This window comes from Chiloscyllium plagiosum, unplaced genomic scaffold, assembly GCF_037043375.1.
Source record: "Chiloscyllium plagiosum isolate Xiang-an unplaced genomic scaffold, Cpla_swu_hap1 HiC_scaffold_31, whole genome shotgun sequence".
Lineage (NCBI taxonomy): Eukaryota > Metazoa > Chordata > Chondrichthyes > Orectolobiformes > Hemiscylliidae > Chiloscyllium > Chiloscyllium plagiosum.
Window position 1 is genome coordinate 30481032 of NW_028270169.1, and position 19657 is coordinate 30500688.

Genomic DNA, 19657 nt, shown 5'->3' on the forward strand with positions numbered 1-19657 from the left:
TCTTTCCTCAAATAATGGGGACCAAAATTGTGCCAGAGTTGCATATGAGACAATCTATTTTACTGAATTTGCCTTTGCCAAAAGTATGTTTATGTGGTCAAAAGCAAAGATTGCTGGAAAGGCTCAACAGGTCTGGCAGCATCTGTGGAGAGAAATCAGAGTTAACGTTTCAGGTCCAGTGACCCTTCCTCAGAACTGATGGCAGCTCAGAAAAAAGCTGGCTTTTATGCAGAAGCTTGGTTAGGGAGAGAGGTTAAAGAGTAAACAATAGGTAGAGATAGAGACCAAAGAGAGAGAAGAAGAATTGGACAGACAAAGGAATGGATAACAATCAGATTTATCTCCTTACCCTTTACTTTAATCTCCTTATTTCCTCTCTCCTCAGTATTCAAGGGCCTAATCACACCATCCAGTTGAAGCAGTGTTTTACTTGCACTTCACCCAATCTAGTTTACTGCATTCGCTGCTCTCAATATGGTCTCATCTACATTGGTGAAACAAAGCATAGACTAGGTGACCGCTTCACAGAATACCGACATTCTGTCGGCAAAAATGACCCTGAGCTGCTAGTTGCCTGCCACTTTGATACACCACCTTGTTCCCAACATCTATGTCGGAGGCTTGTTCCAGTGCTCAGTGCAAGCTGGAAGAAAACATCTTATTTTCTGCTTGGAAATTCTACAACCTTCTGGACTCAATATTGAGTTTGACAGTTTTCAGACATGAGCGCTCTCATGTCCTTACCCCAACCCACCACACAATAGGCCTTGTTTTCAGATAGTCTGCTATTACACAACAATGATGTGGAGGTACCGATGTTGGACTAGGTGGACACAGCAATCCATTGTTAGCTGCCAACAGTTCCTATCAACAGCTATTCACCCTTCTCGCCTGGTAACTATCCATTCCTTTGTCCAACTGCTCTTCTCTCTCTTTGGGCTCCACCTCCATCTATTGTTTACTCCTTACCCCCTCCCCCCACCCTATCCTCTGCATAAAAAAATCTTTTTCCGAGCTCTCATCAGTTTTGAGGAAGGGTCACTGGACTCAGAACATTACTTCTGATTTCTCTCCATAGATGCTGTGAAACCTGCTGAGCTTTTCCAGCAGGTTTTGTTTTTGATTGCAAAGGCAAATTCAGTAAAATAGGTTGTCTCGCATGCAATTCTGGCAGCAGGAAGCGAACCCCAGCTTTTAAATGTAACAGAGAAAGGGATAAGAGCTTCCACATTTAGCTTCAAGATCCCAGCAACTGTAGAAAGCTAAAACTAAAATGATTGATTCTGTGGCAGCTTGACCCCACCCATTCAAGCTGCTTCTATTATCCAACTTTAAAAAGAACACCAACGCTTCACAAGTTGTTAACTTTATTGGCTTTGAGCAGACTGCTTGATATCTCTGTCTCAACCATTCTTCATTAAAAAAAGGACAAAATACACCTCTTAAAGCCAGGCGTATTTCAAAGCTGCCTTTCTGAGTGGTGAGTATAAACTCCCAAGACCCAAAGTTCTGACTTAGCAAGCAACGAGGGGAAGAGGGTGATGACAGTGCATTTGGACCCTAAGGGTAGGAATTTTGATTAAAGAGTCTGAAATTATGTCAATAGGATGGGGTTTTAATAGTCTTATTCTAGTTGATAGTGTATTTACAGTACTACTGTTCTGCTATATTATTGATTGTCTCAATTTCTTGGATTATTGCTTTTTTTAATTGTATTATATTTTGTATTTTAAATAAATAGAAACTCTTTTGCCCTGAAACATCTATCTACAGCCCCTTCATTTCACATTCGCTAAATAAGTCTAGTGTCCAGAACCAAGGGTCTGGGAGTGATTTGAACTGCTTAAAGATCAGAAAATAACAGATTGCAAACCATAACCCTACATTACCCATCACATCTCTATAGCCCTGTGCACCATTTGTAATCTATCAATCTCTTCACAAAATATACTCAGAGACTGTGATTCTATACTCTCTAAGGTAGAGAATTCCAAAGGCTCTGAGTAAAACAAAATCTCCCAATCTTGGACCTAAAAGGCATCTTCCTTATTTTCCAATTGTGACCCATGATTCTAGATTCCCCAACCAGTGGAAACACACAACCTGTATCTACCCTGTCAATCCCTGATACATATTTTATAAATATAAAGTTTCAATGAGATCATCTCTTAATCTTCAAAATTATAAAGAATTCAGGACCAATCTCTCTTTACTGGACAGTTTCACTATCCTGGGAACAAATCCAATGAAAATTTGTTGCATTTCCTTTATGGAAGTAATATCTCTCCTTAGAGAAGAAGAGCAAAACTGCACACAGTACACCAGGTGCACTTCACTATTCCTGTACTCAAATCCACTTGCAAGAAAGACTGACATTCCATCAGCCTTCCTAAAATCTCTAAGTAATCTAAGTATGAGATATAAATGTGATATAAATCTCTTGTAAGTTTCTCCTTACAAGGTCTGGACTTTATTTCAACTCTATTTTCCCAAACTGTTGAAAACCATAAGTGTGTTCTCAAGCAGTTAAAGGGAAAAGAATAAATTGGCTGCAATAATCGAGTTGATGACAGAAAGAGATGAATCCATTACAAAATATATTTATTATGTTAATACGCAAATGAAAATTAGAACAATAAGATGTTTGAGGCATCAGCACATTCACATTTGATTGGCATTAGTAAGTACAGTCAGTTCTTCCATAACACAATGATTGCATTCTTGTGCAACCCCTATTATAGAAAAATCACACTTTAGAAACACCGCTTAAAGTGTTGGCACTGTAATCGTGTTACAGCCAACACTCGGTTTAAGAGTTCACACTATAAGAACTATATCCACAATTTGCTAATTACGTTATAACAGAACAACCTGGACAGTAAATTTATTACCACTATGTATAGATGTCTTTCCAAATTCAATATCAGTTCCCTGAAATCATTCAAAGTGCTGGCCACTGTTGGAAATTTATGGATAAGACCAAATAATTGAGTTTTATTTCCAGTGGCTATGTAATCTTCATTGCTGGTGGTATCAGTTCAGGATGGTAGACAGGTGACAGCCTCCTTCTTCTACATGGAATATACAAACATGAATGCGAGGTTTATAAACCACTGGATCTGGCAGATCTCCAAAATTAATTAGAAGTTAGGCTGTAAATGGCTGTAAAAGAGTTTCTTCACACTGGGACCAAGAATACCGCAATTATTGTATATTGATCTGAAAACTGCATTTTTTAGGTTCCTGTCTTAAAAGGTCTTTTTGTTGTTGGCCTCTATCAAAATCATATTCTATGCTGAACATTATTTAATTAAGCTCAGCCTTTGCCCAACAATGTACCTTTTTACAGTTCAACTTCCCAACGTGTAGATTTATTTAACAGCATCTCTTACCAAATCCAAATGATGCTTTACTATTTTTACTGACCTGGTAAAATGAGACTTGTGATTAGCAGTCCATTAAAGTCACACAGGTATATGGTCTTCTCCTGTACATGAATTTAAGCTAAATTAGTCAATTGACTGCTGGTCACTGTAGGTGCAGATGATTAATACCGGATTTACATTATCTCAGGTGGCTATGTGCCTGAGTATCTAATGTGATGACGACCATTGAATGGGACAGTTGGGAGGGGTTCACCATTCTGAATGGGAGCCAATTTGTGAGCAGGGCTAGAACTGCTTTGGGAGAAGGAAGTTGCTCACCTTTACATATTTTACAGTCTTTAAAGCTATTTCATTGGATTCCGCCCAGATTATGCAGAAAGATGCGTGCAAATAATTTGGACATCACATACCAATATGGGTAAGTATTGGTAATGACTTTTGAAAGTCCATCTCATAAAATGATTATTTTAATGGAAATTCAGAAGTCATAAGCCATAGGAATAAACTAGGTAAAAACAATGACTGCAGATGCTGGAAACCAGATTCTGGATCAGTGGTGCTGGAAGAGCACAGCAATTCAGGCAGCATCCGAAGACAGGCATAATCGACGTTTCGGGCAAAAGCCCTTCACCCACCCTCCTATCCTGGCACTTTCCCCTGCCACCGCAGGAACTGTAAAACCTGCGCCCACACCTCCTCCCTCACCTCTATCCAAGGCCCCAAAGGAGCTTTCCACATCCATCAAAGTTTTACCTGCACATCCACTAATATCATCTATTGTATCCGTTGCTCCCGATGCGGTCTCCTCTACATTGGGGAGACTGGGCGCCTCCTAGCAGAGCGCTTTAGGGAACATCTCCGAGACACCCGCACCAATCAACCAAATCGCCCAGTGGCTCAACATTTCAACTCCCCCTCCCACTCTGCCGAGGATATGGAGGTGCTGGGCCTCCTCCACCGCCGCTCCCTCACCACCAGACGCCTGGAGGAAGAACGCCTCATCTTCCGCCTCGGAACACTTCAACCCCAGGGCATCAATGTGGATTTCAACAGTTTCCTCATTTCCCCTTCCCCCACCTCATCCTAGCTTCTAACCTCCAGCAACTCGATCCCCTGACCTGTCCGGACTTGTCCGACCTGCCCAGCTCCTTTTCCACCTATCCACTCCACCCTCTCCTCCCTGACCTACCACCTTCATCTCCTTCCCCACTGACCTATTGTACTCTATGCCACTCTCTCCCCACCCCCACCCTCCTCTAGCTTATCTCTCCACGCTTCAGGCTCTCTGCCTTTATTCCTGATGAAGGGCTTTTGCCCGAAACGTCGATTTTGCCTGTCTTCGGATGCTGCCTGAATTGCTGTGCTCTTCCAGCACCACTGATCCAGAAATAGGAATAAACTGCCTACTAAATGATACAATATAACAAATTATGAAGTTAGAGCAATATTTTGGAACTCATTGCAGCAGAGGTAGAGAGAAACTTTCTATAATCTCCTTTTCAAGACATTTCACAAGTTAAATTCTTTTATATTGTAAATGACCATTTAATTCTAGCTAATTGTATTGGGTTCACATTAAAATCAGACAACTTCTTCATTGTTCACTCATATTTCAGCATTGAGTACCCATGTAAAACAATTTGTTCTAAGAGTTTTGAAAATTTAATTTTTGGATTAGTTGTTTATTATAGTGCAGCCAATTAAATTTCTTGTGTTTTTCACAGAGCATTACCTTTCCTGTGTGCTATATTAGGTATTGTTGCATTGTGTGACAGTTTTACCAGGACCATTATCATGAAACATCAGCTGTTTTACTTTACTACAAAATTTGAAAGATTTTAATTTCATATCTCATGAGAAACCAAAAGTACATTAGAACCAGTAACATCAATACATCAATAACACAAAGGGACTTGGAGGTACTTGTGCATGCAGCACAGAAAGCTGGTACACAGGTGAAGCAGGCATTAAGGAAGACTAACAGAATGTTGGCCCTTACTTCAAGGAGGTTGCTTTTTAAGAGTAGGGAAGTCTTACTGCAACTGTGCAAAGTGCTGGGGAGACCACATCTGGAGTCTTGTGAGCAGTTTGGTCCCTTATTTAGACAAATTTGGTTTTAGACATTTATCTAATTTGCCTGTTTGCTATTTGACCTTTCTTTGTGGTCTGAGGGACCACATTGTCCTTAATATTCTAAAATCTACTTTCCTGAATGTTCCTTCCCAAAAGCCATGGATTTATGTGGGACCTAACGTTTTGCTACTTAGGCGTGTTAAGGTTCTCTTGAGGCAAGCCCTCAATCTAATGTCAAAGGTAAGAATTTTCTATAAGTTACAGTCCCAGTTAGCTGCTTTTCCATCCTGTCCTTTTGTTTGATTCTCTTGTGTTGCTGGCTGGCCAGCATTTATTGCCTGTCCTTAGTTGTCCTTGAAAAGGTGGTGCTAAGCTATCTTCTTGAACTGCTGCAGTCCATGTGCTGTAGGTACACAATGCAGTTGAGGGGACTCCAGGATTTTAACCCAATTACCTCGTTGGAAACTACCTAATGGGTACATTTATTCCTGGTGCTGTGGTGATTTGCAGGTTTGTCAAACATATTTGCATTTCTGATAAAATAGTAGTTCTGAAAAGTATCCTGCATGGCTCTGACGTGAAGATTGTCAAGATACTGCCTGAAGTTCCACAGGATCAGAGGAACAATTTAATTTAGAGTGTCCCTGTTCCTGCTGCTCTTCCGCTTCTGGTCACTCTGACTTTATATATTGTGTCCTTCATCAGTTTCTTCCTCATTATTTGGTACAATTTCTCCAAGAAGAATACATTTGAGCTACAGCTTTATATGAAGCATTCTTTTGAGATAATATTCATGTTAGGTGATCCCTATATGTATAGAAAAAGAATCTGTGTTACCATGATACATGTATGAAATAGACACACACAAATTGTAATAGTTAGTTGAATATTGTCCTACTGATGCTCAGGGTGTTTCAAGTTAGTAAGTGAGTTTGGTGGGGAACAGGCGGTAGTTAAGAAAAAAGCATTTTCTTATTGGCCTAGCAACAAGTCACAAGATAGCTCTCATTCAGATTCTCTTGGCTCGATTCCATCAGTTTAGTTTATCTCACTCCTGTTATTATTTAAAGACAGACAAAGCATATTGTTCTAACATTTTAAAAAACATTAACAGTTGACTAATACACACCTACAGTGCACATTATTTGATAAAATACCACACTTTACAAATAACAAATAGTTTCTGATGGTAGTATGATTGCTACAATATGCATGAGACATATTGCTCAGCATCAGTCACAAATTTAGATCTGAAACATTATGGATAGGAAAATGCAGGCATCATAGATGCAAGAAATTGTACTGGTACTTTATACATTCTTATGTTAAGGCATTACAATATTTGTGTAATGATGATTACAGCATGCATATCACATGTATAAATGTAACTTGCGGAATCATGCTGCAGAGAGCTCCATTTCTGCTTTCATAGATTATGAGAACATTGTTAATGTACTCACAACCTCCTCATTGTGTGCAGTTATGGCTAGAGGAGAGTTCCACAGCAAAGCTATGGTTATTGTAAGGAACAATTAGCTTAATTAGTTAGTTTGTAATGTAGAGAACTCAAGAGCATGCGTTCAATTCCCACATCAGCTAAGGTTTCCATAAAGGACTCGCCTTCCCAATCTCTCCCCTTGCCTGTGGTGAACCCTTGGTTAAACCACTACCAGTCAACTCTCTCTGATAAGGGAATGGGACTATATTTTGGACTTTATAATGTAGAGATACTTTTATTTATCTTTGCCAGTCTTCTACACCAAAGCAAAAAATTGGGTAGAAATAGAGCAGAAGCCTTTTAAAAGTTGATGTTTTTGTAGCTCCCTACTCTTTCCAAAGATTGTGCTTTCTGCATTCATGAAAAATGTGTGATGAAGATGCTGAAATTATGACACTGATTTAAGCAAGGTTAGCTATACTCCCAAATTATTTGATGCACCACGGGATAATTGTTATCCTGGTCCCAGTTCACCAGGTTTATTGAATCCAATGAAAACTTAATCAGATACCATGGATGAATACATTTGTGAGGAAAGAGATGCACACACAATACATAAACAGAGGACAGCATGACTAGGGAGACGACAGAGAAATTAGAAGGAAAGGTTAAAACAGAAAGTCTGAGGAAATACAAAACCAAAATATCAAGGTAGAACAAAATACAATATTGACTACTCCCCTAACCTAGCATGAGAACTTAGATTGTGCAATGTACATTTGGGTAAAGTGACATACAAAGGAGATCACTTTAGAGTTATGACAGTGACCACTTTGGGAAGCCTCCATTCCCACACTGTGTTAGGGCTTTAAATGATGCTTCATTGTAACAGATGTAAAGGCTCAAGAGTTTCTTCAATTAAATATGTTACTTTTCCAAAATTCCCCATCGATGTTTTGCTTACATTTCTTACACGGAAATCACCGTGTAGAGATCACCATGCTGGCGCCGGGGCTGTATTGTGACATCATGATGACATTGGTGCTACCTCAAGCAGGGGAAGATCCATCAAGGAGGTGGAGAATTATGATGAGACTCCTCATACTATAAGCCTCAGTGTCATTTTCTTCCTATATTTTTGGGAGTATATGAGTCCAAAAGAACTAGATGGAAATACCATCCTAGTGGCTGTCAGGCACAGCTGCTCTGACCGTTTATGCTAATTGTTCTTTTCAAGGAACAACTGAATGCAAACAGTAAAGGGGAACAACGACAATCTTCTGAGACCACAGTTATGGCATCACAATATTTGTGTAATGATGATTACAGCGTGTATATTAGTTGTTTTATGTTAATAATCTTATGAGATTGAGTATTAGCATGTTGACCAGAAAGAATGGCAAAGACAGCATGACAACACATTACTTGATGTTATTTGACACATTGAAGGATCTGAGAAGCCAGAGATAATCAAATTGTAACATGGTTCCAGGATGAATAAGCTGGATTTGGACTTTGTTTAATTGTTTAACTTTCTTTTGGGAAGATGGCAGGTTTGGAGTTATGCCTAACATAAAGGAAGGTAAGTTTGTTTGTTGGAAGTCAATCTTCTCAGTCCCAGAACAGCAGTACATGGGAGTTTCAATGTAGTGTCTTGGAACTAAAAATCTTTATTTATTAATCCCATTAATCCCTTTGCTTCATTAATCCCATTGGTTTTACAAGGCTAGATATGGATTGTTTGCTGAAGACTGTAGAATTTTCAGCACTATTTGTGACTCTTCAAATACTAAAACCATCCACGTTAATATGAAGCAAGACTTGGACAATATCCAGGTTTGGGTAATAAGTGGAAATTAACATTCATTCTAGGCAAGTGCAAGGCAATTACTATCTCCAACAAGGGAGAATCTAATCATGCTCTCTTGACATTCAGTGGTATTATGATTGCTAAATCCTCCAGGAACAATAACCTGGCTGTTTTCATTGATCAAAAAAATGACCTGGAGCAGTCATATAATTACGATAGTGATAAGAACAAGTCAAAAGCTGGGAATTCTGTGACAAGTAACTCACTCCTAAAACTTGTCCACCATCTAAAAGACACAAGTCAGGATTATGTTGAAATACTCTTCTGAATGTGTGTAGCAGGAGCAAGATTCAAGAAGCTCAACACTAACCAGGACAAAGCAGCCCACTTGACTGACATCTCATTCACCTTCATCAACAGTCACTCCCTTCACCACTGACATACAGTTGTCGCAGTGTGTATCATCCACAGTAAGAGACGCATTGTAATGGAGGTCATGCCTGACAAATCTGCTAGAATTCTTTGAGGAAGTAATGAGCAGTTTATACCAAGCAGAGCCAATGGATGTTATCCACATGGACTTCAAGAAGGCCTTTGACAAGGTGCCGCACAGGAGGCTACTGAGTAAGATAAGGGCCAATGATGTTTGAGGCAAGGTGCTAGCATGGATAGAAGTTTGTCTGGTAGAAATCAGAGCGTGGGGATCAAAAGATGGCAGCTGGTGACAAATGGTGTTCCACAAGGCTCAGTTTTGGGACCACAACTTTTCACCTTATGCATAAACAATCCAGATGAAGAAACTGAGGGCATTCTGGCTATGTTTGCAGATGATATAAAAATAGATAGAGGAACAGGTAGCATTGAGAAGGCGGGGAGGCTGCAGAAGGATTTGGTCAGGTTAGGAAAGTGCTAGATGGAGTATAACATGGCAAAGTGTGAGGTAGGAAGAATAGAGACATAGACTGTTTTCTAAATAGGGAGATAATTCAGAAGTCTGAAGTGCAAAAAGACTTGGGAGTTCTAGTCCAAGATTCTCTCAAGGTAAACTTGCAAGTTGAGTCAGTAGTTGTGAAGGCAAATGCAATGATGGCATTTATTTTAAGAGGACTTGAATATAAAAGCAGGGATGTACTTCTGAGGCTCTAGTCACACCACATTTGGAGTATTGGGCCTCATTTCTCAGGAAAGATGTCCTGGTCCTGGAGCGGGTTCAGAGGAGAGTCACGAGAATGGTCCAAGGAATGAAAAGTTTAACATATGAGGAATGTTTGAGAACTCTGGGTTTATACTCAATGGAGTTTAGAAGGACGGGGGTGGGGGGGTGTGGTGGTGGTGGGGGGATCTAATTGAAACACACAGAATATTGAATGGCCTGGTCAGAATACATGTTGGGAAGAGGTTTCCATTGGTAGGAGAGACTAGGACCCAAGAACATAGCCTTGGAATAAAGGGAAGACTTTTTTGGAATAGAGATAAGAAGAAGCCAGAGAGGGTGGTGAATCTATGAAATTCATTGCCACAGATGACTGTGCAGGCCAGGTCATTGAGTACATTTAAGACTGAGATAGATAGGTTCTTGAGTTTCAAGGGGATCAAGGGGTACGGGGAAAAAGCAAGAAAATGGGGTTGAGAAACTTATCAGCCATGACTGAATGGTGGAGTCAATGGGCTGTATAGTCAAATGTTTGTTCCTGTGTCTTATGATCTTATGGTAATATTTCACAAAGGCTCATTTGATAGCACCTTCCAAATCTGCAACCTCTAGTATGTAGAAGGACATCGCCACCACCTGCAAATGCCCCTCCAACCCACGCACTATCTTGACTTGGAAGCTAGATTGTCATTTTCTCATTGCTAATGTGTCAGAATTCTGGAAATCCCTGCCTCATAGTTCTGTGGCTGTGCATAACCCCAGTGGACTGTAAAGGGAAATTGGGGATGGGCAATAAATGATGACCTAGCAAGAGACACTTACATCTGTGAATGATAAAAAAAACTAGATGACCAAATTTTAAACGTTATTTGAACAAAGCAAACTTCAAATGAGTTAGCGAACTAAAATGCATTAAATTATGATGTATTCATGAGTGAATGCTCAAAGACAATTCAAAGCCTTAGTGTAATTTGTATGTTTATGATGTAAAAAAAAAAGGGACAATTTTCTGAAGACCTTTGCCCATTTTCAACAATAGTTTCTGCGGTTTTGGAATGAGCTAGGATCAGGGAAATATACTGCAAGTTTCCTAATGCTCAGTATCACATCTGGGACTTCCCAGTTCAGTGTGTATCTTTGTGTTAAAATGATGTATTGATGTACTGTACATCATTAATGCCATATTGTTAGCATGTCATGTTGCTGCGCGAAGCAAGGAGTGATCAATTATACTGCTCCAAATTTAAATCTTAAATTTGAAAAGGTCTCCTTTCAGCTGCCACGAAAACAATTGGCTTAAGTCCACAGCTGCGAGCGCCTGAAGTGTTTAGCAGTAATTTTTCAGCCACCGTGGTGCTGGGTCCAATGATGCAAGTAGGAATTATTCTCTAAATGTTGACCCTGGAAAATGGCCAACTCTATGGTCGGCCAATGAAGAGAATTGGCACAGGGAAATGTTTTATGACAGTAATGATGATGTTCTCTATTGTCAGTAAAACCCACAGACGCTAACTGCCAAGGGTCATAGATGAAGAAAATCCATTTGGATTATAAATGCAAAAAGAAGTGAACGTTACTCAAATGTTACTAGACTGTTAAAGCATATACATTTTGACTGGAAACGGACATAAACTTAAACATATAGAGAATATTCTTCCACTATTACAGATTTCCAGAGAGTCAAAAATCTTTCTCCTTTAATGGTAAATACAGTAATGTAAAGTGATTGTGGCTGGCATAGTCATTTTGGAATTGTTCTGAACTGTTTGGCAGATTAAAAGTTAGTAATATCTGCCCCATTAAAAGTTAGCAATATCTGACATATTAAGTCCATAAGTGAATTGCAATGTAGCTAGTAACTAACTATGGAAAGGAGGTTTCAATTACTTTTGTAGAACTAAAAGAAAATATACTTGCAACTACTTTGAACAAAGTGTTTGATCTGAGAACAGAAAAAGCAATCCTATATAAACATTCAAGTGAAAGATTTATTTAATTTGCAGTGAGTTGGCATATGACATCACCAGTATAGTATTGCAGTATTCAGAATATATTTTTTGGTCTCATTGGATAGCCTTATTGCAGATGTTTTACAGCAGAAATCTTGAGGCAGGTCCTTCAAGATCCTTTCAGTAAATAATATTCCAGTGAAGTATCAGATGTACATTATAATTTCTGTTATTTTAAAAGGTGAAAAGGTATCTTACTTATTGTTATGTCCTTATTGAATTAACTTCAAAGCATTTGAAATGAGGAATAGTAATTTCTGACAAGTTTAGTACTTCCAATTAACACTAGAATTGCTGAAATAAAATAAAGAATTGTACTGTACTTATTGTAACTTTCGCAAGAATGTGTTTTCACAGACTTTATTATTTATATAGTATATGCAGCAAGTGTCTCCAAACAGCGATATTAAAATGACCATGCATGTTGTTTTTGTGAAGATTACTGATGAATAAATATTGTCCAGAAATATATCCTATGCTCTTCATTGAAATAGTCCTATGGGATCTTTCATGAAAATCAGGTTGGAACCTGGATTTAACATCTCCAAAACACAGAATCTCTAATAGTGTAGCAGTTCCCCAGTGGTAACCTGGATGTTTTTGCTGAAGTCTCTGCAGTGAGTTTTCGATCACAATCCTTTCCACTCAGGCAAGAAAGCAGCTGACTGAGCCACAGTGATAACAAAGCAACACATAGTTTATTCCTCCAGTTCAATAGTGACTACACATCAAAAAGTGTTTTACTGGCTGACAAGTACTCTGGGACATTGTTATATTTTACAGAACATGAAAGAGGTCCATTGGCTCATGATGTCTATGGCAATCATCAAACTTTAGTCCCATTTTCCAATACTTGGCACGTAACCTTGTACGCTATGGTGTTGGCAGCACAGTGGTTAGTACTGCTGCCTCACAGCACCAGGGATCAGGGTTCGATTCTGTATGGAGTTTGCATATTCTCCCTGTGTCAGTTTCCTCCCACACTTGAAAGATGTGTAGGTTAAGTGGATTGGCCATGCTAAATTGGCCATTGTGTTCAAGGATGTGTAGGTTAGGTGCATTAAACAGGGGTAAATATGGGGAAATGAGTCTGCGTGGCTCCTTTTTCGAAAGTCCATGTGACTTGTTGGGCTTAAGGGCCTGTTTCCACACTGTAGGGATTGAATGATAATCATCCAACTGCTCTTTAGAGATTTTGATGGTACCTGCCTCTATCATCCTTTCAGGCGGATCATGAAAAGCATTATATGAATGCAAAAGTCTGCACATAATTAACTCAAATGCTCCACCGATATTACAGAAAGGATGACCTATCATAAACACATTAATGTTAGTTGATTGCTGCAGCATTTCCTAAATCAAACTTCAAAAGGTATTCCATGTAAATCGCTCATGTACAATAGGAGGGTGGGTAGTGGAGTAAAGCATGATTGATTTTGTCTAAATCAACGCTGTTGCACACCTCTAGAGCAGATGGGACATTGAACCTGGGCCTCCTAGTCCAGAGGTAGGGACATTACCACAGAAATGAGTCTTCCTGGAGGCAAGTTTCGAAGAATTAACGTCGGAGCAAATTACTGCAGATGTAGTGATCTGTACCGAAAACAAAAAGTGCTAGAAATCACAGCTGTTCAGGCATCACCCGTGGAGACAGGGGATGCTAACATTTCCTCAGAGACTCCTCAGTCTTTTGAAGGGTTATTGTGCGCCGAAGGGCCGTTGACCCCGCCTCCCCTGCGCATCCCGACCAATCAGCAGCCGGATTGTTTTGGCATTGGGCCAATTGGAGGCCGCGGTTGTTTGTGCCTGGCTGTCAGTCAGCGCGGGACGGGCGGTTGTTGGGGGCCGCGACCCGGCGGAAAATGGCGGCCGGCAGGAGGCTCAGTGCTCACTTATGGGGAGGCAGGGGACGGTAACATCGGAATCGAAATCATCGGCTCTACCCGGTGGGTGAACGCAGAATCGAACTGATGGTCGACGGTTAACCGAATAGTGATTGCTGAATTGTCAATTGACTGGTGGTCCTTTTATATAAAAACTCCTCCGTCCAAAGTGAATGATAGCGGGCGACAGCTCTGGACGGCGGTGTGTGCCGCTTCCTTCTTACATCCCCCCCATCTCTCTCCCAAAACAATCTCCGCGGCCAAGATGACCGGGAGCCGCCCACTTACAGTCGGATCCGCTAAGCTCGCTCTGTTTGGAGCGGCTTCATGTCCTGGTCTGTGTGATTTGTATGTGCTGTGGGCAGGGGTCCCCGAGCTGGAGGTGGGAACGGTTAACCTCGGGCTCTCTGCGCTTCTCTCCCTTTTCCCCCACCCGGGTTCCTCTTCAGAACCAAAACCAAAACTCTCAAGTTCTCCTCTATGTACTCATTTTATGTGTGCGTGTGGTTTCGTTTCGCGCAGTGATGCAGCTTTGGAAGTGTCTCTTTTTTTTTGTTTCGCACCAGCCATAACTCTGACTTTACCCCGCAGTTGAGCTCAGGAGGGCATCACGCCTGAACCTTGGTGTCTGTCTGTAACCCTACGTTTGTCTGGACAACTGTCTAGTAGGCATTCCAGTCTAGTCCATCAACCCAGGGTTGTCGAGTCCGCTTTTCACTATATTCTTGGATATTAACCACTTCAGCACCAATTGGAGGTTCCACCTTCTGAAAGATCCATCTATTCGTTGATTTAACTGTTAGTTCCGCAAGAGTAGAGTGATAAAACAGCATGTTCTGATATTTGCTATTGCCATAATGTTTAATTTTTAACCCTACGCCTGTTTTAACCCTGAGCCCATCTGATTTTGATGGGAACACTTCATGCTGATGAAACCCCGCTGCACTCCTTATTTTTGTTTGTTTTGCTCTAACATTCACTTTAATATGAAACCGCAAGTTATGTATCTGTCATTTAAGTAGGTTTGTGATTTGCATGCAGGTGGAATTGTCTTAACTTATACAAATACAATAATCGTAGTTTATGCTATTTAAATGCACTAACAATTTTGTTTTAATTGGGAGGACTAAGAAATTATCAAAATATCTAATTTGAATATGTATTTATATTTTGTTCAAAAGATGCTGCATTTTTATTTCTTAAGATTAGGTTTTGAAGGATTTTGGAAGAGTGGATTCATTTCAAGTTGTATGGATAAACAGTGGTTTATTAATGAGGTAGTTGTGGCTATGTTCGCTGAGCTAGGAAGTTGATTTGCAGACATTTCGTCCCTGTCGAGGTGACATCTTCAGGGCTTTGGAGCCTCCTGTGAAGCGCTGCTGTACTGTCTTCTGGAAGTTATCTGGTTCCGTTCCTGCTACTTCCAATTGTTCATTGTAGTGGTCAGTATATTGGGTCTAGGTATACGTGCTTGTTGATGGAGCCTGTGGATGAGTGCCGTGCTTCTAGAAATTCTCTGGCTGTCCTCTGTTTGGCTTGACCTATGATTGTTGTGTTATCCCAGTCAAATTTGTGGTCCTTGTCGCGCGCGCGCGCGTGTGTGTGTGTGTGGCTACTAGGGCCCGCTGGTCATGGCGATTAGTGGCAAGTTGGTGTTTGTGGATCCGGATTGCTAGTTGTCTGCCTGTTCATCCTGTATAGTGTTTCATGCAGTCTTTGCAAGAAATCTTGTAAATTACGTTAGTCTTGCACATGATGGGTGCAGGGTCTTTTGTCTTGGTGAGTTGTTGTTTGAGTGTGGCTGTTGATTTATGGGCTGGCATGAATCCCAGGGAGCGGAGAAGTTCTGCCTGTTCGATCTGAGATTTAAAAAAAAATGTAATTTAGCATTGCTAGTGAGTTAGGTCATGGCATGTTCTTGTCGCGTTGTTTGTCTGTTAGGATGAAGTTGTGGGGATATTCATTCTTGGCAAATACTCTGTAGAGGTGTTTTTCTTCCCTTCGTAGTTCGGGAGTGTTGCAGTGTGTTGTAGCCCTTTTGAACAGGTCCCTAATGCAGCATCTCTTGCGTGTATTCGGGTGGTTGCTGTTGTAGTCCAGGACCTGGTTGGTATGTTTGACTTTTTCTTGAGGTACATTCACTGTTTTGTGTTCTTTCTACCATCCTCTCGTGTAAATCTGATCCCGGTGAGCATGGATTTCATAATTCAGTGTGTGTTCTTGATTTCTGTTCTCTTAATGGTAACAAAAGTGTCCTCCACATATCTGATCCAGAGTTTGGGTTGGATTTGTAGGAGGGCTATTTGTTGGATCACTGCTTCTGCTATGAGCCCAGCGATGGGTGGGCCCATAGGTGTTCCCTTGATCTGTCCATATATTTGGTTGTTGAATGCAAAGTGTGTTGTCGATCACCAATCTAGTATGCAGTCCTTGTTGGTAGGTTCCCGGTCGTGTTGTCTGTTTCTGCTTGTCCCGGAATTTGGCTATTGTCCCTCTGGCTAAAGTTTTGTCAATTGAAGTGAACAGTGCCATGACATCAAAAGAGACCATTGCTTCATCCTTGTCTATTTTTATGTTCTTGATATTGTCTAGGAATTCCTGTGATGATTGTATGATGTTTGAATCCACTGATAGGATGTTTTTGTTGAAGTTCTTTTGCCAGTTTATGTGATTGGAGTGCCACTATGGGTCTAAATGGTATGTCTGGTTTGTGTACTTTGGGTAATCTGTAAAATCTTAAGGTGTTGATGCTTTCTGGTTTCATCCTTTATAGGTCAATCCTGGTTATTAGGTTCCGTGGTGTTATTTATTCTATTGGCTAGCTGTGGTGTGGGGTCATACTCCTCTGTAGGTAGGTGTCTGTATCTGCAAATAGTTTCTCTTCTTTCTGAATATATTCGGTCTTGTCCATGATAGCAGTCATTCTGCCCTTCTCTGCTGGTACTATGATTAGGTTTTTGTTATTTTTGAGTGTTTTTAGGGCTTCTCTCTCTTTTTGGTGTTGAGGTTGTTCTTTTGTCTTTTCTGTTTTAGTAAGGGTACAGTGGTTTGTCTGACTGCTTGCTGTGTCTCTTTGGTTAGTCTGTTAGTTCTGAGTGTACACTCTAATGCAGCAAGCAAGTTTGTTGTTTTTGTGTCCCTGTCGTTATAGTTGAATCCCTTGTCAAGTACAGCTAGTACAACTTACGCAGGCAAGAAGAACCCCTCGACAGAGTATTTGCCAAGAACGGATATCGCTACAACTTCATCTGCAGATGCCTAACAGACGAACAATGCGACAAGGTCATAGAGTCACAGAGATGTACAGCATGGCATGCCACGACTCATGACAGCCCATAAACCGACAGCTGATCCATATCCACGAATGCCAGCTAGCCACTGAACACCACGACCAGCTGTCCCTAGTAGCCACACTGACACATGACAAGGTCCATAAATTCAACTGGGACAACACCATGATCATAAGGACATGCCAAATAGAGGGCAGCCAGAGAATTTCTAGAAACACGGCACCCACCCACAGACTCTCATCAACAAGCACATACACCTAGACCCAATAAACCGACCACTAAAACAAACAACCAGAACTGGCAACTGGAAGTAGCAGGAACAGAGCCAAATAAATTCCAGAAGATACAGTTCAGCAGCACTTCACAGGAGGCTGCAAAGCCGTGGAGCTGTCACCTAGACAGGGACGAAACGTCAACTATGACAACCAGCACCCGAGCTAGAAATCTTTATGCAAACATTAATGGCATAGCCTAAAGGTTATCGTGGACAGTGAAGTTTTGTTTGAACAAAGTTTCCTAGGAATCACGTGAATGCTGATAAATTGCTTGTTTTGCTATAGGCCCTTGTTTAGAGCTGTTCAAACAGTGTTTAGGTGGCTGGAATTAGTTGGGGAGCAAGAAGCATGTGAGAGGGGATCTGACTGATTTCATCACTTAATGAAAATAAACCTCTCATTGAACTTTGGATAAAATCTGTTCATTCATCTGGCAGAATGATTGAGAGAACTTCTCGATAGTGTTTCCTGAGCAGGCTGTGACTTCACCTCTTGTTATAACATCAAAATTACAGACTTTAGAACAGTCTACAACTTAACCTTTTTGCCTTTTGGATTAGTTTTTAATTTTTAAAATTAGCCTCCTACAGAGAGAAAGCCATGTTTTTGTTTTTTGACCTGAAGTCTCTGGTTCTCATCATTGGTAAGATTTTACACTTATTATCAACAAATGAGTCTAATTGGCCTGTAGTTTCCTGTCTTCTGCTTTCCTCCCTTCATTAACAAGGGTGTTACATTAGCTGCTTTCCAGTCCTCTGGGCCTCGCCATGATTCCAGTGATTACTGAAAAATCACCACCAATTTCTCCACAATCTCCTCAACTATTTGCTTCAGAATTCTAGGGTGTCGTCCATTTGCTCTGTGTGATTTATACGTCTTAAGACCTTTTGCATACCCTAGAACTTTCTCCTTAGTTAGGGCCATTACACTCCACTTTGTTCCCTGACTCTCTTCAGGTTCTGCCATACTGCTGGTATCTTCCACTGTGAAGACTGATGCAAAGTACCTATTCAGTTCCTCCACAGTTTCTTTGATCTCTATTACTGCTTCTCTGGCCTCATTTTCCGGTGGTCCAAAGTTCATGCTTGCCTCTTTCTTACCTTTTTTAGATATCTAAAAACACCTCTTGCGATCTTTTATATTGCTAGCTGGCCTAGCTATATATTTCATTCCCCACAACCCCGCTGTTTCCTAGTTGTCCTGTGCTGGTTTTTAAAGGCTTCACACTAATCTTCATATTATTGGTCTTGTTTTTGCTTTTATGCTGCTCCTTACTTTCCTTATTAGCCATGATTGCCTCATTTTCCCCTTTAGTGACTTTCTTTTTCTCTGGGATGAATTTCTGCTAGGCTCCCCTTCCAGTCAACTCTGGCCAGCTCTTCTCTCGTGTCTTTTTAGTTACCTTGCCTCAATTGTAATACCATTACATCTGATTTCAGATTTTCCTCCTCAAACTGTAGAGTGAATGTGATCATTTGGATAAGCACATGAATGAGAAATATTTGGAGGGATATAGGCCAAACACAGGCAAGTGGGACAAGTTGCTGTTTGGGATTATGGTCAGCATGGACTATTTGCGCTGAATGCTCTATTTCTGTGCTGTATGGTCGCTGCCCCCTGGTGGTTCCTTTGCCCTAAGCTCCTAATCAAGTTTGCTTTATTAGAGTGGTGCTGGAAAAGCACAGCAGGTCAGGCAGCATCCGAGGAGCAGGAAAATCGACGTTTCAGGCAAAAGGATGAAGGGCTTCTGCCCTAAACATCGATTTTCCTGCTCATAACGTCAGAGATGTACAGCATGGAAACAGACCCTTCGGTCCAACCCGTCCATGCCGACCAGATATCCCAACCCAATCTAGTCTCACCTGCCAGCACCCAAACCATATCCCTCCAAACCCTTCCTATTCATATGCCCATCCAAATGTCTCTTAAATGTTGCAATTGTACCAGCCTCCACCACTTCCTCTGGCAGCTCAGTCCATACACGCACCACCCTCTGCATGAAAATGTTGCCCCATAGGTCTCTTTTATATCTTTCCCTTCTCACCCTAAACCTATGCCGTCTAGTTCTGGACTCCCCGGCCCCAGGGAAAAGACTTTGTCTATTTACCCTATCCATGCCCCTCATAATTTTGTAAACCTCTATACAAGGTCATCCCTCAGCCTCTGACGTTCCAGGGAAAACAGCCCCAGCCTGTTCAGTCTCTCCCTATAGCTCCAATCCTTCAACACTGGCAACATCCTTGTAAATCTTTTCTGAACCCTTTCAAGTTTCACAACATCTTTCCGATGCTGCCTTACCTGCTGTGCTTTTCCAGCACCACTCAAATCTAGACTCTGATC

The 19657-nt window shown here is 40.9% G+C and overlaps 1 protein-coding gene across 4 annotated transcripts in view; it reads left to right on the forward strand.

Annotated features, from left to right (window-relative positions):
• Positions 1-13681: 13681 nt before the first annotated feature.
• LOC122564056 (protein-tyrosine sulfotransferase 1-like) overlaps positions 13682-19657 on the forward strand; it is an 83541-nt gene continuing 77565 nt past the window's right edge. For 3 of the 4 annotated variants that reach the window (XM_043718531.2, XM_043718534.2, XM_043718535.2), the window contains exon 1: positions 13682-13815. The gene's annotated coding sequence lies outside the window, so the exon portion shown is untranslated. Of the gene's footprint in view, positions 13816-15843; positions 15863-19657 lie in introns of those variants that run through there. The other variant, XM_087977392.1, reaches the window with a different exon arrangement.